Consider the following 27,730-nt stretch of genomic DNA (forward strand, 5'->3'; position numbering starts at 1 on the left):
TGCCTTAAATGGTAGACATATTGAATGCTTAAATTGATAGTGAATGGTATTGATTTGCAAAGAGATAGAACATTTAATATTACAATGTTTGAATGCTTTTGAATTAATTATAATGCTTTTCCATGGGTTGGGTTGATATGATTGGAGGAAGAATCGGTAGTATATCTGCATTTAATCATTTGTTTTGTACTCACAGTTACAGCAGATTCCAACTGTGACGGCCTCGCTGTGTACCCACAGTTATAGTAGATCCTAACTATGACGTTTTCACTCTGCTCTCACAATCCCTTTGACAGTTCTTATTTGCGAGATGGTTGTGTTTCCACAATTACCGACAACTTTTATCTGTAATTACTCGAATTCGAATGTGGCATTAAGTCCACAAATTGGAATGATGGTGGAGGGAGTTCTGGGGAACTCCCAATTTTGGAGCGCTAGTGGTGGGGTTAGGACAACCAATTTTTAAACCGATTTTTGTATGGCATATTTGGCAATTTATGCATACATGACTGAATTTACTTGATGAAATGATTCAACTGATTTATGTGCATATATCTTTCGTGAACAGTATGAATAACCCTAAAATTGATTTAGTTGATTGTCCATATTTGAGAATATTATTATTGCTTAACTAAAGTAACAACACTGAATTATCGTATTTGAAATTGACAGATATTTATAACCAATTGAGTCTTGATAATGTTGTATGGTGTTATTTAATGTTTAAAAGTATAATTGTATGTCTTGGTTTATTGTAAAGGAACTCACATTGAACTTTCATATCTCACTCCCCCTAATTTTCATCTTTACAAATAATCCTTCAGACTAGGATGCAAACACGACACTCGAAGGGTCTCAGCTTTTGTTCCATCTTTATTTCCGTTAATGTTATTATTTTTAATTCCTTAGTAGGTCGAGTATTTTCTGTTTTCTTTCATTACGAATCGTGGTTTGGGGTTTGGTTTTAATTTAATTGTTAGGTGCATCTCATTCAGTATAAGTTATAAAATTTAGGTTATTATTTGTTAATATTTGATTAAACCGAATTGTTTTACTAAAAATAACTTATGTTTTAATTATTTTATCAACATCTGTAAGAGTTGATTATCTATAAACTTGAGTTTTAAAATGGAAAATCGATTTTGATAAAGACCGAATCACTTATATATTTAATATAATTTCCTGAATTTGGGTTTATCATCTAATCCGGGTTGAGGAGGTTATAGATGTTGCCTTCACCGTGACCCCAATTTGTTTATTAAGTAATAGTAGCCTTCTCCATTGGTTACGAGGATCATAGCAGAAACCCTATTGCATTTATTCCTTTAAGTTTGAACAATTATTCTCTTAAAGGCAAGCAATCTACTGTGCCTCGAACGTGTTGGGAAACGAACACTAGACAATTACATTGTCCCTAAAAGGTCCGTGACCAATGGTCGCATAACCCCATCGCATTAACTTCTCAAACACCCTAGTCATTTGGAAATTATTAATAGGCCGAGTCCGAGGTTGATTCGTTTCAATATGAGTTTAGTGGTTCCACCTCTGAAATTCCTTGATTTGTTGGACAGCCTCTAGCATCATACTGGATAATTTATGTGCCACTGCTTTGGTTTTATATGGATCCTGGTGCACATCATTAAATATTACTTCGTTTCTTATTTTCCATATGGATCACATGAAATGATTGGGATTATGTATTATTGTAATTTAATAAAATGTTTAATATGGTATTTACATTTTAAAAATATTCAATGTGGTATCTAAATTATCACTTTTGTATAAATATAGTAATTATAGTTAAACGCAAATAGTGAATTTTAAATCAACCAATGAAAATTCAACGCGTGATTTTTTCAAATAATCAAGTCCAGATAATATAACATTATGTAAAAAACAAAATACAACAATAAGATTACATTAAATAAAAATAGCTAATATTAAAGGTTAATAAAAAAAGTAAATAGTAAACTTACATAAGTAACAACGTCATTTTTTCCATTAAAGTAAATTAGGGTTTCATGTAAAGGAAACTTGAGTTCAAATGGAAAATTCTTTGGAGAAGATAACATTAATTTTACTTTAATAAAAACAATGTTTTTGCTTATGTAAGTTTAGTATTAAATTTTTTATTAATTTAGGTTTAGTTATTTATTTATCTAGAAAATAATTTTACGTGTTGAATTTTCATTGACTAGTTTAGCATTCACTAATTATGTTAACTTCAATTATCATAATAATACATAGATTGGTAATTTAAGTATCACATTAGATATTTTCAAAATACAAATATTTTAACATTTTATGAAAATATAAATACTAAATAAACAAAAAAATATTATTCAAAGGGAATTTTTTGAGAATATACAAAACATAGGAGTTTTCAATTTGTTGGTCAATGATGTGCCTATTTGATCCCTAAAAAGAAAATTGAGATTAGTGATGAGGGCACATGCTAAGAATTCATCTATGATCCATGAAGCTTCCCCCCCACCCCCCCAAATCTAATTTGCCTTAATTTCCCTTTGCCCGCCAGATCTCTCATTGGGATTCCTTTTGAGCTGACTTTCGTATCTGAGCACTTCACAAGTTGACTTTCCAAATTTAATCTATCGTGACTTATGATCTGTTCTCATGCATGTCATGTGCTTGTTTGGTTTCATAGTACATACCTCGTCACCATAAAAATTCTTACCATTTAATTAACCATTCATATTATGGGTTTATCACATGCATTATATTAATTTGTATAGTTGTACAAGACACTGACTTATAGTATTTATTAATGTAATTATTTTAAGAAAAATAAAAATAACGTAAATTTAATCTTAACATAAAAAATCGATAATACACATTAGTACGATATAAAATATATGTTTTATTATTAAGTTTGGAAATATGATGTTAAAATGATTAAAATATTATGTTAACATGATTATAATAAATAGATATACCAATGTTTTATTATAAAATTATGTACTAACAGACAAATTAATTTATGAAAAGAATTTTATTATATAAAAACAATAGCAAATAAGATTAATTTTTAAAAAGTTTTATAAATTGTAATATAATGTTTAAAGTCAATTATTTTATATAATTTAAAAGACTAGGGGTAAAAGAGCAATTTATCCGAATTGGAAATAAATGCATCAGATGGGAGTGTTATGTGTAAAAAGAAATTGTAACACACCTATACTAAAAAATATATTTATCAATACTAATACTAGTCTGCCTTGTGGCACGTGCGGTTTCTTTGTTTGTTTATCTGAACTTCATTTTTCCATTTTTTTTTGCGTGAATGCTGCTTCTCATATTCGACTATGGAAGATGAAATTGCAGGTTTATCCCTTCATGATGACGAGGAAAAAGCATGGCTGGTTACCCCTGATGCTTCAGGCAGTGTTTCTTGTTTTGATTTATGTTTGGTGGGTAGTTTTCTGACTGCGAGTGTGATCTGATTTGAAGCCATGCACTCTATAATGGCAAATCTTTGGCATCCCATTGGGGGTGTCTCTATTTCTGATCTGGGTGAGAAACGCTTTCGATTTCAATTTTATGCGGTTGTGAACATTGATCGGGTGCTCCAAGGTAGCCCTTGGACTTTCAATAACCACTTGCTCGTGTTTCATTGTTTAATGTCAGGGGAAAATCTTCTTAAAGTATCCTTGGGTTTTTTGGACTTCTGGGTTCAAATTCATGACATCCTGGTGGGGTATAGGACTGAGAGTTTGGCACGACAATTTGGTGCTTTTCTTGGGACTCGACTCTTCAACCCCTGGTTTTGGTCTACAACAGTTTCTGCATATTCGGGCTCAGTTGGATGTCCAAATTTCATTAAAGCAGAGAAAGCGCCTTGCTTTAACTTATCAACACTGGGTATATGCACGATTTTCCTATGAGCGACTATCCCTTTTTTGCAACAAATTGGGCCATAGCGAGAGTTTCTGTCCTCGTCGGTTGACTCTTGGTTCTACGGATGTTTCGTTGGAGTGGGATATTTCCCTGCGGGCACAACTGTGTCGTCGACAGTCTCTGACTAGTGTTTGGTTGTGCAATGACCCACTGATTGCTGCACCACTTTTGGGGGATGGATCGCATTCCTCACACGCTTTCCCTTCATTGTTTTCTACTTTGGATTTTATTCAGGAAATGGGTACTACTTTAGGTCTATCTTTGGACAAACCGAATCCCACTAAGATTAGTTATGAGGCCATGACGGTGGATGACCATTTTACTATTTTGACAGAGTTTACATAGTGTTCATAGAAGGAACTCGACTTGTTTTGGGTGGAAAAAAATAGGCACGGCTTAGTTCTTTTGTCTCTATTGTTTCCGCAACCTCGTATTTTGCATAGACTTCTTCTTTTACAGCGGCTCTCTGAGCTAGAGCAGCAGACCATTATGAATCTGATAAGTTGGAATATTTATGGTTTGGGGAACCCACAGACTATTTGTCGTGTGCGACATACGCTGTGTCGTTACAATCCACAACTACTGTTTCTTTTAGAGACAAAACTTGATGTTAAACGGATGGAGTTGATTCATCGTAGCTTCGATTTTCTATATGGTCTAGATGTTTCGATTATTGGTACTCGGGTGGCCTTTCTTTGGGATGGAAACCAAGATGCCAAATCCATTTGTAGAGTTATTCAGCTCACCATTTAGATGTGGTGATTGTTGATGATACATATGAGACTAGTTGGCGACTGACGGGTTTCTATAGTTCGCTAGTAGAGTATGAGCGAGTCATGGAACCTTTTTCGATGACTGCACTTTGACCTTGATTTGCCTTTCCTGGTTTTTGGCGACTTTAATGTGATTATGTATGCTTTTGAGAAATTGGGGTGGTTGACTTCATCGAGATAAACAAATAGAGAATTTTCATTTTACTTTGGCTGACTGTGATCTTCATGATTTGGGTTCTCTTTGGGCAGTGGTTTACTTGGGAACGGGGTAAGTTCTCGGCATCAAATATTTGATAGCACTTAGATCATTGTGTTGCGACTCCTTCGTGGAATGATAGGTTTCCTGTTTCACAGGTTCGACATGCTCCCCATTGGATTTTTTATCAATGTCCTTTTGTTGTTACTGTTAGTGCCACTTTGTCTGCTGGTTCTGTTGGTGTGCCTAAGAGTTTGTTTCTGTTTGAGTCTCCTTGGGTTTCTAAGCCTGCCTGTGAAGACGTGATTTGACGTGTATGGTCTGATAGTTGTGTGTCGATTCCTTCACGCTTTCATGCATTAGGACTTACTTTATCTACGTGAGAGCACTCACTCGGTCGAAACAGGGAGTTGAACGGGATACTCTCGCTAGATTGGACCGTTTGATTGCTGCTAAACCTTTTGATGACATTTTGGCCGAAATAACGGACATTAAGTTGGATATTAATTTAGAGGTGGATTAGAAGGAGATATTTTTGTGTCAATAATCATGAGTGAATTGATTACGTCAGAAAGACCGTAACACAGTATTTTATTGCGTATGAGGTCATTTATTCTTAACAACTACTTTATTGCATATGAGGTCATTTATTCTTTCCGATAGAAACGTCATGGGAACTTAGGCTTTTTTACCTTCAAGCTGATATGAGCAAGGCCTATGACCGGGTTGAGTGGGATTTTCTGGAGGCTGTTATGCTCCGGATGAGTTTCTGTACTGCATGGGTCTCTTTGATAATTCTTTATGTACATACAGTGTCCTACTTTGTGGTCATTAATCGGAGTGTGGGGGACTTTTTTTACCTTCGCGTGGTCTTCGACAGGGTGACCCCTTAAGTCATTTTCTCTTTACTTTATATGGGGAGGGGCTCTCTACTTTGTTCAGGTTGGCTCAATAGACGTGGGTTTTTCCCGGGGTTGGCATGGGGCAGTCGAGTCTTTTATTTACTGATGATTGTATGATTTTTAGCCTTACTATAGCTAAGAGTGCCTCCACAGTTTAATCTATTCTCCATGAATATGTGAGGTATTTAAGTTAATTGGTGAATTTTGATAACTCTGTAACATATTTTAGCACCAATATTGGCCCTTCTACGATACCTCTTTTTGGATCGATTTTAGGTGTGCGTGTCATTGATCATTTTGACAAGTACTTGGGCCTTCCGCCTTTGGTTGGGAGAAACAAACGAGCTACTTTCCAACACTTTAAGGATTGGTTCTGACGTAGTGTGGATAGGTGGAATATGTGATGTCTTTTGCAAGGTGGTAGGGGTGTATTTATTCAGTCAATTTTACTGGCGATCCCCACGTTTACTATGCAGTGTTTTCTGTTTCCTATTTCCCTATGCTATGATTTGGAGGTTATTATGAATAAGTTTTTATGGTGGACATCAGGATGTCGTAGGGGTATTCCATGGTGTTCCTGATCCTAGTTGTGCACTCCCAAATGTTGGAGGGATGTGCTTTCGTGATTTAACTACCTTTAACATTGCCTTTCTAGCGAGGAAAGGATGGTGTCTTGTGACTAATCTGACTAGCCTTTTAAGTCGAGTTTTGAAGGCTCGCTACTTTCAGCATATAGATTTCTTAGAGGCCGAGTTGGGATATCCCCCTTCTTATACTTGGCGTAGTATTTGGTGTTCTCGGGTACTATTGGAAAAGGGACTGGGTTGGGGAGTGGGTGATGGTTACTCCATTTCGATTTGGAATGAATGTTGGCTCTCTGCATACACATGTTACTACTGTTGTTTCATGGGTTAGTGATTTAATTATCCCTTGTTCCGCCCTTTAGAATGTTGCTTTGATACAAGCTTTATTTTCTACTAAAGAGGCCACGCGTATCCTCTGTATTCTTTTATATTTTTTGGTTGGCCACGATGTGCTTATTTGGAATGGGGTTCCGACTGGTTGTTACTCGGTCCAAAGTGAATATCGGTTGTTTCAATCGTTCTCGACTCCTATCCCTCTCCCTCTTACTTCTGGTTCTACTATGAGTCTGACAACTCTTTTTACATAGATTTGGAAGGCTCATGTCATTCTGTAAACGAGAATATATATAGGATTTTTCCTATGTAATTTATCATATTTTTACTTAAATTTATTGTTAAAACAAGTTATTGTTTAATAAATTAATGAAATATGTGAAAATATGAAATTAGGACATAGAAATTATTAAAATGTGATTTTATGCTTTATCATATAGTTTTCATGTAATAAATGGCTTGTTTTATATTACTTTGAATATATTATATTTTTTAAGACATAAAGTGAGCCATGCATGATTAAATTAAATAATAAAATATAAAATCATATTTAATAATTCATTTTAAAATATTTCATTAATAAATTAGGTTTTAATTAATTAATTAAATTGGATAAATTTGATTCTTTGGTCCTCTAACTTGTTAATTTGTTCTGGATAGGTCTGTTAGCTTTGATGGATTACAAAACCATCTAAATTGGAGACCAAGTCAACCCAATATTCGGCTACACATGGCTGTCCATTTAAACCATTCTTTGGTTTAATTATACAAGGTCCTTGTAGTGTTGAAGAAATTAGAGATTTACCCGAAGATTTACGATTGATCGAGCCTCAACCCTGAGTTGTGTGGCATCCAAAATTGCTTAAAAATCAAGCAAAAAAAATCAAGTCAAAAGCCACTAAGCATGGCCGGCCACAATTTGAGGAGATTTGAAAAGGCTCACATCCACTATTTTTAGCAAACTATCCCCCTCTCCTCACCTATAAATAAGACCCTCTCATTCCTTCATTCATCATCCCTGAAACATCCCTCAAGCATCCCTCAAGCATCCCTCAATCATCCCTCAATCATTCATCATTCTCTCTTTTATCCAAATTCTCTTAGCCTTTTCCATTCCCACACCTAGCATCATCTTTTCATAGAAATTTTAGCAATTAAGCCTCTTAAAGAACCATTGGTCAGCCACCTTGGAGAGCCATCAGCAAAGGAGAAAAGTAAAGGAACAAAGCAGCCTCGTCAGTCAGATTCTTGGGTGGCAGACACTCTGAATTAGGTTTAATCTTCCTTTTCTTTAATTTAATATAAAAATGTTTGCTATGTGTTCTTTGTTCTTGTTTACAACAATGTTAGCTTAATTTTATTTAAGCTAGGATGATTGCTTTGATTAAATAATTTGATTCATCCTTAAAATGTTTGTGCCTCAATCAATCATGTTTTCAATTAAAATCAAGTCTGCATTTCATTCATACGTGATTGAACTGCACCTGAATTAGCTGAGCGATCCTGACCAGACGACGGCTAATGGAGACATAATTGAAATATGCATGCTCAATTTAGATCCTAACCCAATTAAATTGAAGGTTGCATAACAACTCTACCAAGCTCTGTTATCTGCATAGTTTTTAGATTTGTGTGATTAAATTGTTTCAAACCTGACACGTCCCTGTTACCTCACACGAATACTAAGAAACCCTTCGTAAATAAGGATCAGTAAAATGCGTATTTACTAAGTAAAGGATTTCGAAAGGACCTAATGTGGTTTCCAAACTCATGAAAGATCAAGTTGTCATGGAATATTTTTTCGAATCTTATTAAGCATGTTGATAATAAATTGAGTTTAATTAAAGTAATCATTCTAGTTTATTTATGTTATAATTGTTGTAAATTGTGTTTAATTTTACTAAAATCTATTTCATTCATATAGTTTGCATACTTACGATAATTTGCATTAGGGATCATTGCATTTAGTTTATTATATTTTAATCACCACTTCTCAACTATATTGTGTTTTTATTTACCAAATTGTTAATATAATTTTACAAATTAAGTGACTTAGCACAAATACAATCCTTGTGGAGACGATAACTCGATACTTACTTATTACTTGATAACGACTGTGAACACTTGCACAAACCTACGCGCTACATGTTTTTAGTGCCGTTGCCGGGGATTGTCAACTCTTGCCATAGTCAATTTTTTTCGTGAAATTATTTACTTTCAATTTGATTTATTTCTAAAATTACTAACTTATTCTTTTTAGTTTTTGTGATTTTCTTTTCAGGTGTTTATGAGCATAGATCAAATTATCAATTTACTCATTGTAGACCCTGAAATTGAGCTAACTTTCAGACAAAGAAGACGTGAACGAACAGCTCAAAGACAAGTCAAGATGGACCTTGGAAATCAGAATCAAGACCAAGGTAATGAAGCCGATCATGTACGAAATCCTATCATCATTGCCGATGATAGGGATCGACGCATCAGACAATATGCTGTGCCACTTTTCAGTAAGTTAAACCCAGGAATTAGAATGCTAGATATTGAGGTAACCCAGTTTGAATTGAAACCAGTGATGTTTCAAATGCTACAAACGGTGGGCCAATTTAGTGGTATGCCCACGGAAGATCCACATCTCTACCTTCAATTGTTTGTGGAGGTGAGTGATTCATTCAAGATAGCTGGTGTGACTGAAGACGCGCTGAGGTTAAAGTTGTTTTGGTACTCGTTGCGAGATCGAGCACGAGCATGGCTTAATTCATTGCCACCCAGTTTCATATCTACATGGCAAGAATTAGCAGAGAGATTTTCGGTTAAGTATTTCCCACCTAGAAAAAACACTAAGTTAAGGAACGAGATCACAACTTTCCAACAATTGGATGACGAGTCTTTGTATGAGGCTTAAGAACGATTCAAGAAGTTACTTCATAAGTGTCTTCATCATGGGATTCTTCATTATATCCAGTTGGAGACATTTTCTAATGGTCTTAATGCACATACAAGATTGATGGTAGATGCTTTCGCGAATAGTGCAATTTTGTCTAAGTCTTCTAATGAGGCTTATGAGATCATCGAGAGGATCGCGAGTAATAACTATCAATGGCCAACAAATCGAACAGCTTCAAGAAGACGTGTAACCGGAGTTCATGAAGTTGATGCCCTCACTTCTTTATCAGCTTAGGTATCGTCTATTACCTCTATGATAAAAAATTTAACCACTAATAGTACTAATAATTCTGCAGCTCAGCCACCAAGTCCGTTTGAAGTAATTTCCTGTGTATACAGTGGGGAAGGTCATTCTTTTGAGAATTGTCCATCAAATCCTGAGTCAGTGTACTATGTGGGGAACCAATATCAAAATAGGAATGGACAAGGACCCTAGTCTAACTTCTACAATCCTTCATGGCGTGATCATCGTAACTTTTCTTGGAGCAACCAAGGAAATGGTCCGAACAACAACTTATTGCAATAAAGACCCAACCAATCTCAAGGGTTTAATCAGCAAGCTCCAAAACCACATCAAGCTGAGGCATCAAACAATTTAGTGAACTTGTTGAAAGCATACATGGCAAAGAATGACGCTTTGATCCAAAGCCAAGCAACAACACTGAAAAATTTGGAAAACCAAATGGGTCAGTTAGCTACGAAGCTACGTAATAGACCACAAGGAACCCTACCGAGCGATACTTAGAATCCAAGAAATTTGGGTAATGAACATATTAAGGCAGTGGCATTGCGAAGTGGTAAAATTCTAGAACCTCGATTGATTGATGTCGAAGATAAGCCCGTTGAAAAGAATCAACCAACTGTTGAAGTTCCTACAACAAAGGAATCAGAATCTACAAAGTCTGACAAGGTAAACCCTGACTTAGTGAATTAAGATATTTTAACATCTTAGTTAAATGCAGATTTACCTACTTAAAAAAGTTGTCCGGTTCAACCAAAAGTTCCATCACTTCTATATCCGCAAAGATTGCAGCAACACAAGCAGAAATAGGAGGTGCAGTTCAAGAAGTTTTTGGATGTTCTGAAGTAGTTACACATCAATATTCCGTTGGTGGAGGCTTTAGAACAAATGCCAAATTATGTGAAGTTTATGAAGGATATACTTTCTAAGAAGAAACGACTGAGTGAGTATGAGACTGTTGCCTTGAAAAAAGAGTGCAGTGCGTTCTTGTAGAACAAATTGCCACCGAAATTGAAAGACCCAGGAAGCTTTACTATACCCTGTAACATTGGTGAATCTTACTATGGTAAAGCTTTGTGTGAGTTAGGAGCGAGTATCAACTTGATGCCTAAGTCTATTTTCAAGTTGTTAGGGATAGGTGAAGTAAGACCTACAACTATGACACTTAAGCTAGAAAATCGATCTTTAGCATATCCCGAAGGAAAGATCGAGGATGTTTTGATAAGAGCCAATAAATTTATTTTTCCTGTTGATTTCATTGTCTTAGTTTTTGAAGCAGGCAAGAAAGTGCCAGTCATCCTTGGGAGACCTTTCTTAGCCATGGGAAGAACGTTAATTAATGTGCAGAAAGGAGAACTCATCATGCGAGTTCAAAACGATCAGGTAACCTTTAACATTCTTAAAGTGATGAAATTTCCCGATTTGACAGAGGAGTGTTCAATTATAGAAGAGATAGAAACCTTGGTTTCTATGGAAAGTAATTTTGAAGAAGATCCATTAGAGAAAGCCTTAGACCTTGACCCTTTAATGGAAGCCAATCCTAGAAATTTTATTTAATCCACATGGTTTGAACCTTTGGAATTAGAAGTTAGAGAATTTGTGCAACCCAAGTTGTCAATTGAATAACCCCCTAAAATCAAACTAAAAGTACTTCCTTCCCATTTGAAATACATTTATTTAGGTGATTTTTATACTTTGCTTGTGATTGTTTTAGCGAAACTGATGAAAGATTTAGAGAAGCAACTAATTATTGTTCTAAAGAAATTTAAGAAAGTAATTGGTTGGACCATAGCTGATATTCGAGGTATAAGCCCATCTTTTTGCATGCATAAAATCATTTTAGAAGACGGTGAAAGAGCTCGAATTGATGGGCAAAGGAGGCTCAATCCTATTATGAAAGAAGTTGTGAGAAAGGAAGTGATCAAATGGTTAGATGTAGAAATCATCTATCCTATTTTAGAAAGTTCGTGGGTAAGTCCGGTGCAGTGTGTGTCGAAGAAATGTGGAATCACGATTGTTAAAAATGAGCATAATGAGTTAATTCTAACAAGGACTATTACCGGATGAAGAATCTATATTGATTACAGAAAGTTGAACAAAGCCACTTGGAAGGACCATTTTCCGTTGCCTTTTATGGATCAGATGTTAGATCGACTGGTAGGTAATGAATTATATTATTTTTTAGATGGCTATTCAGGATATAACCAAATAGTTGTAGCCCTAGAGGACCAACATAAAACAACCTTTACTTGTCTATACGATATGTTTGCTTTTAGGCGAATGCCTTTAGGTTTATGCAATGCACCTGTAACTTTTCAACGATGCATGATGGCAATATTTACTGATATAGTTAAAAATTTTGTTCAGGTTTTCATGGATGATTTTTCTATTTTTGGTAACACTTATGATATTTGTTTGAGTAATTTGGCTAAGGTACTGAAGAGATGCGAAGAGACGAATCTGGTCCTTAATTGGGAAAAATGTCATTTTATGGTCAATGAAGGGATTGTCTTAGTTCATAAGATTTCAAAAAAATAAATTGAAGTCAATAAATCAAAAATGGACGTAATCGAAAGATTACCGGCCCCAATGAATGTGAAAGGAATCAGAAGTTTCTTAGGCCATGCCGATTTTTATCGAAGGTTTATCAAAGATTTCTCGAAAATTTCTAAACCGTTGTGTTTGTTGATAGAGAAAGATACAGTGCTTGATTTCAACAAAGCATGTCTGGAAGCTTTTGAAGAGCTAAAGAAGCGGTTAATCTCAGCCCCAATAATCGTTACACCTGATTGGAACTCACCTTTTGAGTTGATGTGCGATACAAGTGACTATGTCGTTGGAGCTGTGATGGGTCTAAGAAGAAATAAAGTGTTTCACCCTATTTACTATGCAAGTAGAACTTTGACGAGAGCCCAACGCAATTATACAGTAACAGAAAAGGAAATCTTCGCTATAGTTTTTTCTTTTGACAAATTCCACTAATATCTTATAGGTACCAAAGTTACATTATTTACTAACCATGCGGCCATTAAATACTTGCTCATAAGGAAATATGCAAAACCAAGGCTAATTCGTTGGATACTTTTACTCCATGAATTTGACCTTGAGATCCAATACAGAAAAGGTGTCGAAAATCAAATAGCTGATCATCTGTCGAGGTTGGAGCAAGATGAGGTAACTCAGTCATATGTGCCTATCAACGAGAATTTCTCAGATGAACACTTATTTAAGGTAAATCGAATTCATGAAATACCCTGGTTTGCTGATTTTGCCAATTATTTTGCATGTTGAATAATTCCTCGAGAAATGACATACCAACAAAGGAAAAAATTCCTTCATGATAGTCGGTATTATCTTTGGGAGAATCCATTTTTGTTTAAACAATGTGTAGATAATATAATCCGAAAATATGTAGCTGAAAGCAAGATTGCTGAGATCTTGTATCATTGCCATTCATCTCCAAGTGGGGGACACTTTGGTGGTTCACATACTGCAGCAAAGATTTTGCAAGCAGGTTTCTTTTGGCCTACACTATTTAAAGATACTTGTGCTTATGTGAAGAACTATGATAAATGCCAAAGGACTGGAAATATATCAAGTAGGAATGAAATGCACTTAACAAACATTTTGGAGATTGAATTGTTCGACATATGAGGTATTGACTTCTTAGGCCCGTTTCCTTATTCGTATGGGAACAAATACATCTTAGTTACTGTGGACTATGTATCCAAGTGGGTTGAAGCTTAAGCATACCCTACAAATGATGCTAAGGTAGTCATGCGATTCCTACATAAGCATGTGTTTACACGATTTGGGACACCAAGAGCTATTATTAGTGATGAAGGTTCTGACTTTGTGAACAAATGGCTTAAGTGGTTGCTTGAAAAATATGATGTGAAGCACAAGATTGCTACTGCCTATCACCCCAGTCTAATGGGCAAGTTGAAAGAGTGAATCGCGAAATCAAGGCTATCCTTGAAAATGTAGTACGCCCTAGCAGAAAGATTGGTATCGAAGGCTCGATGATACATTATGGGCCTATTGAACAGCATTTTAGACTCTGTTAGAAATGACTCCTTATCGGTTAGTCTTTGGGAAGGCATGTCATTTGCCATTAGAGTTGGAGAATAAAGCTTACTAGGCTTTGAAGCAGTTGAACTTTGATCTTAAGCAAGCCGGTGAGAGCAAGATGTTACAACTTGATGAGTTGGAAGAGTTGAAGTTGTTTTCCTATGAGAATGTCCAAATGTGGAAAGAAAGATAAAAAAGATGGCATGATAGTCATATACAACCTCGCAAGTTTAAAGAAGGTCAGAAGGTTTTGTTGTTTAATTCAAGGTTGAAGTTATTTCCTGGGAAGCTTAAATCCCAATGGAAAAGACCTTATATCATCTACCAAGTTTATCCGTATGGAGCTATTGAATTGTACAACAATTACGGAGGTACATTTAAAGTTAATGGTCAACGTCTCAAACACTACTGGGATAGTGAAGTTGAGCGAGTTGAATCCTCGTTCAAATTAACAGACCTTTAATTTTTCATGAACTCATTTTGTAAATAAATAAATAATTAGAACTTATTTTCTTAACTTATTACATTTAATTAATTCTGTCTAAGGAGATTGGAACTTAAGCGGGACCGTTGTGACCCCTCCAACCTTTCCTGGGAATTAATTTAATGTAATTTGTTAAGAAGAAATTTTCTAATTAAGACTTAAATTTATTTTTTAAATTTCATTTGTTCTGTTTAAATTTTAAATTTTTATGTTGATAAAGGGGGTCAAATTTGGCCCAAGTACTAATCATTTTTTTAGTAAGATATAGTCTGAGTTTGAGGCCCAAGACAGCAAAAAGGAGGGAAAATCCATGCCTTGCCGTCACACCCATTGCTCGCCGCCCAAGCAACCCTAATATAGCTAATTTTTTGCTACATGTTGCCCTAATTTTTCCTATATAAACCCCTTTCAAATCTACTAATCTTCATATCCCTCAAAGTAATTTGCTTACACCCTAAAAATCCCTAAATCTCCCTTTTGTGCCGTCAACCTCAAATTTCGAAAGAAACCGTAGTTCTCTTCCCTTTTTGTTGAAATTCCCTTTTGCCATCGTAAGATTTTTTCCGTAGCAAGTTCTACCTACTTTGCCGAATTCTCTTTTCTCTTTTGTGTAGAAACTTTGCCAAATTTTCTGGAAAAGATACCATATCTCGCAAAAGAATCAAATCTTCAAAGACCTGAAAACCCGATTTTGATCGATGAAGAAGTGAAAGAGAGATTTGATTCAATCTTCAAGCATCAACCTATGATGCCGAAAAAAGGTTTTGACTTTAAGAGTAATGATTTGATGGTTGTTCCTATACCGATTAGAAAGAAAATCAATGCTCTCAAGTGGGAACGATTTTGTAATGCTCGTTTACTTCCCGATGATGAACTAGTTCGAGAATTCTATGCTAGTTTGACTACGCAAGATGCTACTGAAATCATCGTTCGAAAGAAAAAGGTACCTCTTACTTCTAAGTTCATCAATGATTTGTTTAATTTACCTGATGTTGAAGAAGATGAGTACTACCCTATGATGAACAATATCAATTGGGATTTTCTTCAACAAGTGCTTGATGTTGTGAAAAATTCGGGATCTTAATGGATTATAAGAAAGTATGAGAGCCATTCTTTTCGAAGAGAATACTTAAAACGAGTAGCAAAGGTATGGTTTTATTTCGTTCGCTACAGTTTTATGCCTATCTCACATAGTTCCACCATCTCGATAGAACGGATGCTTTTGTTATATGCAATTTTGACAGAAAAGTCCATTAATGTTGGGAAAATTATCCTTAAGGAGATTCATGATTGTGCTAAAAAGAAAGCAGGAAGTGCTTATTTCCCATCATTAATCACTTCACATTGCTTAAAGGCCCATGTTAAAACATAAGTGAATCTGAAGGGGCGATATGTTCAAGTATGCATTACAAATTATGATCTTGAAAGATTGGTAAAGAGAGTGCATGAACTAAATCAATGTGAGCAAGAAGAGCCAACTGAGCCGGATACAAAGTAGTCAACAGATGGAACTGAAACTGAAGCTAATTCAGTCATAGACACTGAAGAGGAAGAGTCTGATAAGGAACTGAACATTCTTGAACCAAGGGTTGAGCCAGAAGAAGAACCAGTCAAAGAAATTGGAGTTGTCAATTTTGATGGATATGTGCAAGTCCATGCACAATCAATAACAAACTTACTAGAAATATGAAAAAAATTAGAGATGAATCAATTCAAAATACTTTTTAAGAAAATCTCTAATACTTTTGTCCTGGGTTCCCAGATGCTATCTTTGAGACATGGATGGAAGATACTGACAATGCAAGCGGAGATGGAGCTAAAGAAGACAAGAGGAATAAGTCAGAAAAATAAAAGGAGGGATTCTTGTCCTGTTATTTATTTAATTATTTTTAGGTCTTTAGGAATTTTTCTTCGTAATTAGGATTTAATTTCTGCAAAATAAAACATAGCAAGCATGAACAAACTTAACACTTCTTTAGAAAGAATAAGACTAAGTGATGTGGTAATAGGAATGAACATGTCTAGGATTGGGATATTAGGGAAGACTTGGTATTTAAGTAGTCTTAATGACTCACCTCCATTTTTTTACTGGTGTTCAATTTTCATTCATTATTTTGTTCTTGCAATGAGGACATTACTTCTTTTTAAAGGGGGTAAGGTAAATAAATTGCTCAAACTTTTAAAACTTTTTCAAGTATGCTTCAATTATTTCTTTCATAAGTATGTTTTAGTAAATGAATGTTTAGAGATATTTTTTTGTTATTGAGATAGTCTGTATGCAAGTATGAATGATGATTTTATCTAAGTGAAAGTATGTTACCATGAAGAATGGAATGCTTGTATGATCTTAGCTTTAGTAATGTTTGCTATGAAAACTTAGTTTCTTTTGAGATTAGACATGCATGAAGGTTTATATCTTTAGAATTGACTTAGTAACTTTCTTGAGGCGAAATCCTAAGGGACATAAAAATCTAAAATGATATAGGCACTAATTCTTTGGACCGTTTGAGCCTTTTCAAGCCAACCCTATGATATTAGACCCTTGAAACTGTAATTTTTAGCTTAAAGGCCTGTTTTTGCAATGAACCTACATTATAAGCCAGTTACCATCTTTTCAAAATTTTCCTAATTTTGTGCACCTATTTTAACTAAAGTTGTCTTAGGAATCAACATTTGAGGAAATTTTCATAAAGATGTATGTGCTCATGCTTAAAAAAAAAGAGCGAAGAAAAATTTGCTCAGTCTTCAAAAAGGAAAAATGTATGAGCTTGAGTTCAAACTAAGTTTGGGAGTGTTCCAAAGGTTCACTTAAATAAAAAAGTTGTAGTACGAGAAAATCAAGACAAAGGTAAAGGTTAAGATTTTTAAAACCGAAATGTCTTATCTCTTAAAATCCCTACCTTTAACTGAGCCCCATTACAACCTTATAAAAGACCTATTGATTTGATGATTATGTCACCAACATTAGTGGAGAGGAAGTCTTAAGTTCAACATATAAAAATCATAAATAAGCCTTGTGATTGTTTGCTTGATTGATAGGAAATTATGTTGAATGAAGAATGTTAACTATGACTGGGACATACATGCAAACTATGATTCATGTTAGCATATTTTGAAGCTTAGTATAATCTTAAGGAATGTTTGCATATGAATTACTTGTTAATAAAGAAGATCGATAAGCATGAAGTTATTAATGCATGATTATGGGACAAAGATTGATGCTACTTACACAATTAGCAATTTTTCCTTAGCAAGACCTTTTGCTATGCATAAAAATTACTCGGGACAAGCAATGATTTAAGTTTAGGGCTGTGTAAACGAAAAAATATATAGGATTTTTCCTATGTAATTTATCACCTTTTTACATAAAGTGGGCCATGCATGATTAAATTAAATAATAAAATATAAAATTTTATTTAATAAATTTTATTCTTTGGTCCTCTAACTTGTTAATTTGTTCTGGATAGGTCTGATAGCTTTGCTAGATTACAAAACTGTCCAAATTGGAGACCAAGTCAACCCAATATTCGGCTACACATGGTTGTCCATTTAAACTATTCTTTGGTTTAATTACACAAGGTCCTTGTAGTGTTGAAGAAATTAGAGATTTTCCCAAAGATTTACCATTGACCGAGTGTCAGTCCTGAGTTGTGTGGCATATAAAATTGCTTAAAAATCAAGAAAAAAAATCAAGTTAAAAGCCACTAAGCATGGCTGGCCACAATTTGAGGAGATTTGAAAAGGTTAACATCCACTATTTTTAGCAAACTATCCCCCTCTCCTCACCTATAAATAAGACCCTCTCATTCCTTCATACATCATCCTTGAAGCACCTTTCAAGCATCCCTCAAGCATCCTACAATCATTCCTCATTCATTTTCATCATTCATCATTCTCTCTTTTCTCCAAATCCTCTTAGCCTTTCTCATTCCCACGCCTAGCATCATCTCTTCATAGAGATTTTAGCAATTAAGCCTCTTAAAGAACCCTTGGTCGGTCACCTTGGAGAGCCATAAGCAAAGGAGCAAAGCAAAGAAACGAATGAGCCTCGTCAGTCAGAGTCTTGGGTGACAACCACTATGAATTGGGTTTAATATTCCTTTTCTTTAATTTAATATAAAGATGTTTGCTATGTGTTTTTTGTTCTTGTTTACAACAATATTAGCTTAATTTTATTTAAGCTAGGATGATTGCTTTGATTAAATAATATTTATTTGATTCATGCTTATAATGTTTGTGTCTCAATCGATCATATTTTCAAGTAAAATAAAGTCTGCATTGAAATGCACCTAAATTAGTTAAGCGATCCTGACTAGACGACGGCTAATAGACACATAATTGAAATGTGCATGCTTAATTTAGATCCTGACCCGATTAAATTGAAGGTTGCATAACAACTCTGACCAAGCTCTGTTATCTGCATAGTTTTTAGATTTGTGTGATTAAATTGTTTCAAACCTAACACTTCCCTATTACCTCACACGAATGCTAAGAAACCCTTAGTAAATAAAGATTAGTAAAATGCATATTTACTAAGTAAAGGATTCCGAAAGGACCTAATGTGGTTTCCAAACTCATGAAAGATCGAGTTGCCATGGAATGTTTTTTCGAATGTTATTAAGCATGTTGATAATAAATTGAGTTTATTTAAAGTAATTGTCCTAGTTTATTTATGTTATAATTGTTGCAAATTGTATTTAATTTTACTAAAATCTATTTCATTCATATAGTTTGCATACTTAGGAAAATTTGCATTAGGGATCATTGCATTTAGTTTAATATATTTTAATCACCACTTTTAAACTATATTGTGTTTTTATTTAGCAAATTGTTAATATAATTTTACAAATTAAGTGACTTAGCACAAATACAATCCCTATGGAGACGATAACTCGATACTTACTTATTACTTGATAACGACTGTGTACACTTGCACAAACCTACGCGTTACACATTCCCAAGGTGTAAATTACAACATGAAATATTTTTGAAGAACTATGTGCCTACTTTGTCTAACCTATACAACAAATGTATTTCTTTTACAATTTCTCTTACCTAATTCTGCCCCGGTGTCTTACTGTGCCTGAAACTATAGTCCATGTTGTATGAGATTGTCCTTTTGTTACTTTGGGATGGTGCTGTTTGGACATCTCCTGGTCGGATACCTATATTGATTTTGGGTTTGTCAATTGGTTGGGGCATTTGTGTACATTATCTATAGAAGGTGAAATGGAAATTGCATTTACAACAATCTGGGCTCTTTAGTCGGTGGGAATTTGCTTATATCACGAAGACATCGCTTCCACTCCACCAGAGCTGGCTTCTTTCATCTGCTCCTATTTCTCTTCTCTGCCATTATTTGTTGTTCATGTCTTGGTCCCCAAGGGTTCTCGATCTACGCGTTGGCGACCAGTAGCTACCCCCATGATAAAAGAAAACTTTAATGCTACATTACGAGGTAGAACAAGTTCCTCTTGCTCTGGAGTGGTGATCCAGGATTGCCAGGGATTGGTTTTTTGGGGCTTGTACTCGTCGACATCAATATGTATCCTCTCCTTTTGCGACAGAGACGCTAGCTTTTCTCACTATGGCGATCTTTTCCTGTGACCTCGACCTCTCTCGGGTTATGTTTGAGGGAGATTCCTTACATGTTATTCGGTGATTAACATCCTCACAGGACGATTATTCCAAAATTAGGGCACTCATTCATGAGGGAAGACGACGTTTACTTAGAGATTTCTTTGAAGCTGTTGTTCGCCACTGTTTTTGGGAACAAAATTTAGTGGCCCATCTTCTTGCCGCATTAGGTTTTCGGTGGGAAGAAGATCAGTTTTGGATGGAGGAAGTACCTTTCCAGGTGGAATTAGCGGTGGTTGCTAAAGCGGAGTAGCTCGACGCTTGGTTCATGGTCTCTCCTAACACAACAACGCTTGATTGCTTTCCTCTCCTCTGTTTCTCATGCGTCTCTCCATTGTCACTCAGCTTTTCCTTATCTATTTGGATAGCAGAGGGCTTTCGACTTACTTTGGTTGCTGTCTGGTAGGGTTACTATCTTGCTTTTGTTTTTTCTGTTTTGGAACTTTCTCGTTGGGTCATTTGTTGGGCCCGTGTATATGCTCTGTTCCGCTTGGGCATCGCCCAATGGGTGCTTTGTTGTTTGTTTTATGCATAAATGGAAACCTTTTTATCTGAAAAAGAAATTGTAACACAAACATGCTTGTTTATTTCCATTTTTCATAAAAAATTATGTAAACTTTATTTATTTTCCAAATGGGGAGTGCCACGAGTTGATTGTATGTATCGATTAAATTACATTTAATTATTTCTTAAATTTTTTTATAAATTTTATAACTTTATGTTAATGAAATTAAAACATAATAATTTATAAGTTTAATTTTAAAAACATGATACTTAATATTAGACTAACAATATATTAAAATATTTTAAAATATAAATTTTATAATTATAAGTTATATGAAATTCTAATTTTATATATAGTTTCCAACTTGAATTTAATGATTAATTAGGAAAAGTAGATTGTTAATTAAATTTAAAATGTGACTACACATTTTTTATAAATTTTATTAATAAACTGAGAAATAAATTTAAATATAAGATTTCAAAACTAAATTTTAAATTTTTGTTAAAATTTATTTCTAATCAATTTGTTAAATTATTATTTTGAATTAAATGAATTAATGTTATGGATGGATTGGCACGTCGTAGTTCAACATTTTTAATATTGTAATATAAAATTTTAACTTCAAATTCTCAAATATTTTTATATAATAATTCCAAATATTTTAATTTTAAAACATACTAATTTTTAAAACTATTTTAAACATGAATATTTTTAGAAAAATATGATATTTTAAAATGAAATTAAATATATTTTTTTAAAAAAGTATTTATACTATTCTAATATTTATTTAATTTAATGTGTTTTTAAGAAAAAATAATTGTATTGGTACAAAACAAATCAATAGTCTGTACAAGTTATTTATGCCGTGAGACTAACAACTCAACAATCTAGGGTTTTAACAGTCTGCTACCCTAGCACGCTTGTGTCTACTACCTCTGGCAAGAATTTAGGTTTTCTTGTTATTCTGTCTTTTTCTTTTAGTTTTCTGCGTTGTGTCCCTGAAGAAGGGGAGAGTTTTTTCAATTAGTGGGGTGTTTTCTCACAGCAAGCATAATTCACTTTCCAGCCATGAAAAAGCACTATGGCGAATTTGTGGCATACTGTTTGGGGCGTTCGAATTCGAGATCTAGGGAAAAAAGGTTTCTGTTTCAATTTTTTCATTCTATGGATATGAAGAGGGTTTTGAAAGGCTCCCCATGGACCTTTAATAATCATTTGCTGATACTTATAAACTACATTAGGGGGAGGATCCGTTGTAGGTGCCTTTAGTGTTAACCCCTTTCTAGGTTCAGATACATGATGTGCCTATTGGTTTGTTTTCTGAAAACTTAGCAGTGAATCTAGGAAATTTCTTGGGGTACTTTATGGAATACGATGTGCCAAATATGAGGAAAGAAAATAGGAATTTTATGCGGATCAAGGTCAAAATTGATATCAGACGTCCCTTGAAAAGGAAGAAACAAATCGAGCTCCGTGGGAGGCGTTCATATGTTAGTTTTAAATATGAAAGGTTGACACTTTTCTGTTTCTATTGTGGAAAGCTGGGCCATAATGATTCTTTTTATGAGGCAAAAATGACGATTGAAGTGGAAATTGCTAAAATGGGGTGGGATTTATCAATAAGAGCACAATCCCAAAGAGCTTTGACTATGAACAGTGTTTGATTACGAGAGGAAAGTGAGGGGGTTACGGGTGGAATTCATAAGGTAAATAGGGGATTTGCAAATGAACAACGAAGGATGGAGTACAGGAAAAGTTATGGGAAGCCTGTTGATCCAGATCTTGGTTTTAATTTGGAAGGCAATTTATCAAGTGTTGGTACAAAGCAGGATAGTTCATTGACTAATCACGCCCTAAATGCGATAGATCACATTTTGGAGGATGTGGCCCTAGTAGGAGAGGAGGGTAAGAAAAGATCTAGAGGGGAGCTTGATGATTTACAAAGGATTGAGGAGATGAATAATACCCTGACAAGAAATAGGAGATTGGATGATCTTAATCATTTATCATCGGCGGCTGCCAAGTGGCAAGTCGACCGGGTGCAATGAAAATATTAAGCTGGAATGTCCTTGGATTGGGGAGTCCACAGACAGTTAGAAGACTTTGGCATTTGCTGAAGACTTGTGATCCCCATATAGTCTTTTTTATGGAGACGAAACTTTGTGGAATTTGGATGGAAAGAGTTCAACGGAGATGTGGTTTTGTGAATGATATTGAGGTGGATCTGGAAGGTACTAGAGGAGGGTTATGTTTGGCTTGGCGGAATGACGTTAATATTTCACTACAGAATTTCTCTAAAAGGCATATTGATGTGGTAGTGAATGATAATGAAAGATAAGTTAATTGGCGATTTACAGGTTTTTATAGAACTTCGTATGCATAAGATAGAGAAGATTCATGGGCTGTCTTGAAAAATCTTTATAATAGAGAGAATGTCCCTTGGTTGGTATGTGGAGATTTCAATGAAATTATGTATGGCTTTGAAAAAAAGGGAGGCCTACCCCAAGATGAAAGAAGGATGGGAATGTTTCGAAAAGCTTTAGAGTTTTGTCAACTGAATGATGTGGGGTAATTAGGTAGATGGTTCATGTGGGAGAGAGGTAATTTCCTAGAAACAAATGTACAAGAATGTATAGATAGGGGGTTGCCAATGAGGAATGGATTTATCTATTTTCTGAGGTAAAAGTTCAGCATCTGGTGCATTCTTTTTCTGATCATTGTCCTCTTTTAATTTATACAAAAATGGAAGGAAGACAGCGAAATGAAAATTGTTTCAGAATTGAAACCTAATGATTTTTGGAGGATTCTTTTGTTGATGAAACTGGAAATTTTATGGGAGATAGCATCAGGTGATTTTCTGTAGAATATGGAATTTTTAAAGAAGGGTCTGGAAAATTGGACGGGAAAAATGCAAGGTAATAAAAAATGGAGAAATGAATCTTTAACACCAAAGTTATCAGAGTTGCTTGAAGCTGAAAGGGATTGAAGCTGAAAGGGTTAATACTAACATGGCGGAGATGATCGATACGAAGATTTAGCTAAATTTGGAAATTGAGAAGGATGAAAGATACTCGGAGCAAAGGGCCCAACTGAACTGGTTGAAATTAGGCGACAAAAATTAAGCTTTTTTCCATAGTCAGGCAACCTAGAGGCGGAAGAAAAACATGATTAGTAAGTTACAAAGTGAACAAAGAAGGGAAACAAGAGATCTTTAGGAAATGGAAGAAATAGCAAGGTCCTACTTTCAGAATTTGTTTACATCAAATAATCAGAAAAATTTTGATTATTTACTCTCGAGCATTGATCGATGTGTCTATGATGAGGAAAATAAAGAGCTTATGGCGCAATATACAGGAGAAGAGATTCACGAGGCTTTGTTCAAAATGGTACCCACAAAGGCGCCGGACGAGGATGGATTTCCAGCTATCTTTTATCAGAAGTGTTGACATTTTATTAGAGAGGAAGTAGTTTCCTTGTGTCTACAATTCTTGAATGGAGATATGGAGGTTAGTTCAATTAACACAACTCATATTGTGCTCATTCCAAAAATTAACAACCCATCTAATATGTCACAGTTTAGGCTTATTAGTTTATGCAATGTTATTTATAAAATGATGGCGAAAGTTATAGCGAACAGGTTTCGAAGAGTGATTGATAAATGCATTGATGGTGCTCAAAGTGCTTTTGTGCCAGGAAAATTAATCTCGGATAATGTATTGCTAGCTTACGAAATATTGTATACTCTAAAACAGAAAAGAGTGGGGGGGAAAGGGCTATATGACGGTAAAATTGGACATGAGTAAGGCTTATGATAGGGTTGAATGGAACTTTGTTAGGGAGATAATGATACGAATAAGATTTGCTCAAATATGGATTGATACTATTATGAAATGCATGTCTACTGTTTCATATAAGGTTGTGGTAAATGGAAATGTTGAAGTAACATTCCGTCCAACCAGGGGACTTCGACAGGGTGATCCTTTGAGTCCGTTTCTTTTCCTAATATGTGGAGAGGGCCTTTCTAGTCTTATGAGAATAGCTACAAAAGAAGGATTTCTGAAGGGTGTCAAGGTAAGTAGAAGAGGTCCACAGGTGTCACATTTATTATTTGCAGACGACTGCATTCTATTTGGGGAGACAACAAGCAGAGGGGCTGTTGTACTCAAGGAGATTTAAGTGAGTATAAAAGATGTTCGGGACAATGTGTGAATTTTGATAAATCAACAGTTTTTTCAGTAAAAACACGATAGAGGAAGAAAGAAGACTGGTTGTCAATTTGTTGGGAATTCGAAGTTCAGTTGAGCCAGAACAATACCTAGGTTTGCCAAACACGGTGGGATTAAAAAAGAAGGAATCTTTTCAGGCTTTAAAGGATAGGCTAAAGCAGCGCACTGACAATTGGAGTACTAGATTTTTATCGCAGGGTGGAAAAGAAATTTTTATTAAAGCTATTTTACAAGCAATTCTGACATATTCAATGACTTGCTTTTTACTCCCAAAATCTTTATGCGATGAAATGGAAGCAATTGTTGTGAAATTTTGGTGGAAAAGGGGACATGGAAATGGGGAATTCATTGGTGCTCTTGGAAAAATATTTGCAATTTAAAAGAAAATGGAGGTTTGGGTTTTCGTAATCTTGGCCAGTTTAATATCGTGTTGTTAGCCAAGCAGGGTTGGCGTCTCTTTAATTATCCAAATTCGCTTTTAGCCAGGGTTCTTAAAGCAAAGTATTATTCGCGATCTGATTTTCTAAGTGCAAAGTTGGGGAGTTTACCTTCTCTTACATGGAAGAGTATTTGGGTTGCAAAGGGACTAATTCTTCAAGGGCTAAGTTGGAGAGTTGGGAGAGGAAATGGCATCTCCATTTGGACAGGTCAGTGGATTCCAAGGGTAGAACCTGTTATCTGGCAGAACAGAGATGACAATGGAGAGTTGAAATTAGTATCAAATTTAATCGATGGTACAAGTAAGATGTGGAAAACGGAGGTTATTACTAATACCTTTCAAACGGACATTACTCAAAGAATTTTGCAGATCCCACTTGCAGTAACAAACTGCGAAGACTTGCTCGTTTGGAAAGGTGAACTTTCTGGATCCTAATAGTTATTTATTATAGACCGATACTAAAGAATTATACAGAAAACTTTGGAATTTACAAATTCCATAAAAAATTCTACTTCTATTCTGGCGGATATTCTAGAACTATATTCCTACACTAGTCAATCTCTGATGCAAGCGAATAACCACAAATGTGAGATGCCCTCGATGTTGGTCCGGGGAAGAGGACAGCTTCCATGTCTTCAGCAATGCCCTACAAGCATTGAAGTATGGAGGAATCTTAATATGGCTTGGGTTACATCACATCTAGATCAAAATATCAAGACATGGCTTGCTTGGGTTTTCAGAAAAGGCACTAAGGAACAGTGTCGGATGTTTTGCTGTGCTCTGTGGGTTATATGGAGCTCGCGGAACCAAATGGTGCATGAAAGAAAACTCGCATCAGGAAGGGATCTAGTACAAAAAATACAGAGCTATTTAACAGAACTAGAAGGAGTGTATGAGAAAAGGCATACCTTGGGGACTACCAGAACACAAAAGCAAAGGGAGGAGACAACAAGGGACATAATACAATTCGATGTAGCTTTTGATGCAAACAATTCCAGATCAGCATCGGGGATTGTTGTTCGAGATCAGATGGGAGAGATAAAAGCCTCAAAAACGACCCTTCATGCCAATGTCTCATCTTTGTTTCTAGCATAGGCACTTGTATGTTTACAGACAGCCAAGTTAGGCATCTTAATAGGTCTAAGATGAGTCACGCTTATGGGGGAGTCGAAAACAATCATCAAAAAATGTAAAGCGACAGATATGGATAAATCGATTGTCAGAGTGATTATCAGAGATATCCAGAGTTGTAGTTCTCGGTTTCAAGAAATCATTTTTCGATTTATTCAAAGATCATAAAATATTCAAGCCCATAAACTAGCGAAGGAAGCATTAGTAAAAGGGGAAGAGATGTACCTGGTAAGGGATACGCCGATCTGCAATGAAGTTGCCTTGGAAGAAGAGTGGCCAAGGAACTCGGATTGAAGATGTTTCAAATGATGAGTGAATCGAAAATGATAACAGATAGAGGAAAGAATTTTTGGTAACTGTTATCTACTAAGCAGGTGTGACGTTTCGGCATGGAAAGTCGGGATTTTAATTGCGTCCAGCTGGCTGATTAGACTGGGAAATGACTGTAGGTTGCTTTTTCTTTTATTTATTATTTCATTTTTCTGCTTTAATTTTCTTTTGTTTTAAGTCTTGTTGGTCTATTTCTTATGTGTAGCTCACCTTTTGTTTTTCGGTACAGTCTGTAGAACTGAGCCCAATTCTATTGGATATTAGCTTTTTGTCTTGATCCTGTATTTATAATATTCCAATCATTTTATTCAAAAAAAGAAAAATAATTTTAAAAGATATTTTTAACTAATGTAATTGAAATTATATTTTATGTTTTAAAACATAATATAATAGTATAATATTATATAGATTATTCATATATTTGTAACTAACTAGTTTCTAGTGTTACATGCATTGCATGTAAATTTACACATTTAATTTTAATTAATTTTAAATAATATATAAATTTGGAACTATATAACAAAGTAAACTATAATTTTAATTTAAAAATATATAAAATAGGTAAAACAACATGTAGCAATTATAATAATAATTAATGGTAAATAGGAAAGATATTTAACATAAATTAATAGATATATTTAATAATAGTGATTAAAAAAATCGTTGAAATTTAACTTTCTTTTCAAAACAAACCTGCAAAACATTTGTCACCTACACTAAGCAGATAAAAAAAGATCATAATATCATATTACCTCGTCATCAACTAATATAACTTTCGATGCTATTATTATTCGAATATGATTCAATATTGCTTATTCAAAGAGCAATGGTTTTAATTTTTCATTCTTTTATAATTCTAATTTATTAATGCTAAAAGTCTCTTATTCTTTTTACTAATAATTTTTCTTAGATGTTACTTGATTGAATATGCTTAATTACCGAATGCTATTTATAAAGCTAAATTTATATTTTAATTGGTACATGACTCTAATATTAATTAAGTGATAATTAATATGCTCA

The 27,730-nt window shown here is 34.8% G+C and overlaps 1 long non-coding RNA gene and 1 other non-coding gene across 4 annotated transcripts; both read right to left on the reverse strand.

The window, feature by feature from the left end:
* Nucleotides 1-2,517: 2,517 nt before the first annotated feature.
* Nucleotides 2,518-26,824, reverse strand: LOC105803879 (uncharacterized). Of its 3 annotated transcripts, XR_008191185.1 has the most exons (6): nucleotides 26,606-26,824; nucleotides 26,158-26,347; nucleotides 25,585-25,895; nucleotides 25,359-25,488; nucleotides 10,459-18,443; nucleotides 2,518-10,307 (listed from the first exon to the last, which is right to left on the reverse strand). It is a non-coding gene; the product is annotated as an uncharacterized LOC105803879 (long non-coding RNA). The 3 variants fall into 3 exon arrangements; XR_008191183.1 differs by lacking the exons at nucleotides 2,518-10,307; nucleotides 10,459-18,443 and adding an exon at nucleotides 19,322-20,630 and having other exon boundaries at nucleotides 26,606-26,771; XR_008191184.1 differs by lacking the exons at nucleotides 2,518-10,307; nucleotides 10,459-18,443 and adding an exon at nucleotides 21,354-21,582 and having other exon boundaries at nucleotides 26,606-26,772.
* On the reverse strand, nucleotides 9,543-9,649 carry LOC128035095 (small nucleolar RNA R71). Its single transcript, XR_008191499.1, has one exon. It is a non-coding gene; the product is annotated as a small nucleolar RNA R71 (small nucleolar RNA).
* Nucleotides 26,825-27,730: the final 906 nt, after the last annotated feature.

The sequence above is a fragment of the Gossypium raimondii genome, chromosome 11 (genome assembly GCF_025698545.1).
Source record: "Gossypium raimondii isolate GPD5lz chromosome 11, ASM2569854v1, whole genome shotgun sequence".
Classification (NCBI taxonomy): domain Eukaryota; kingdom Viridiplantae; phylum Streptophyta; class Magnoliopsida; order Malvales; family Malvaceae; genus Gossypium; species Gossypium raimondii.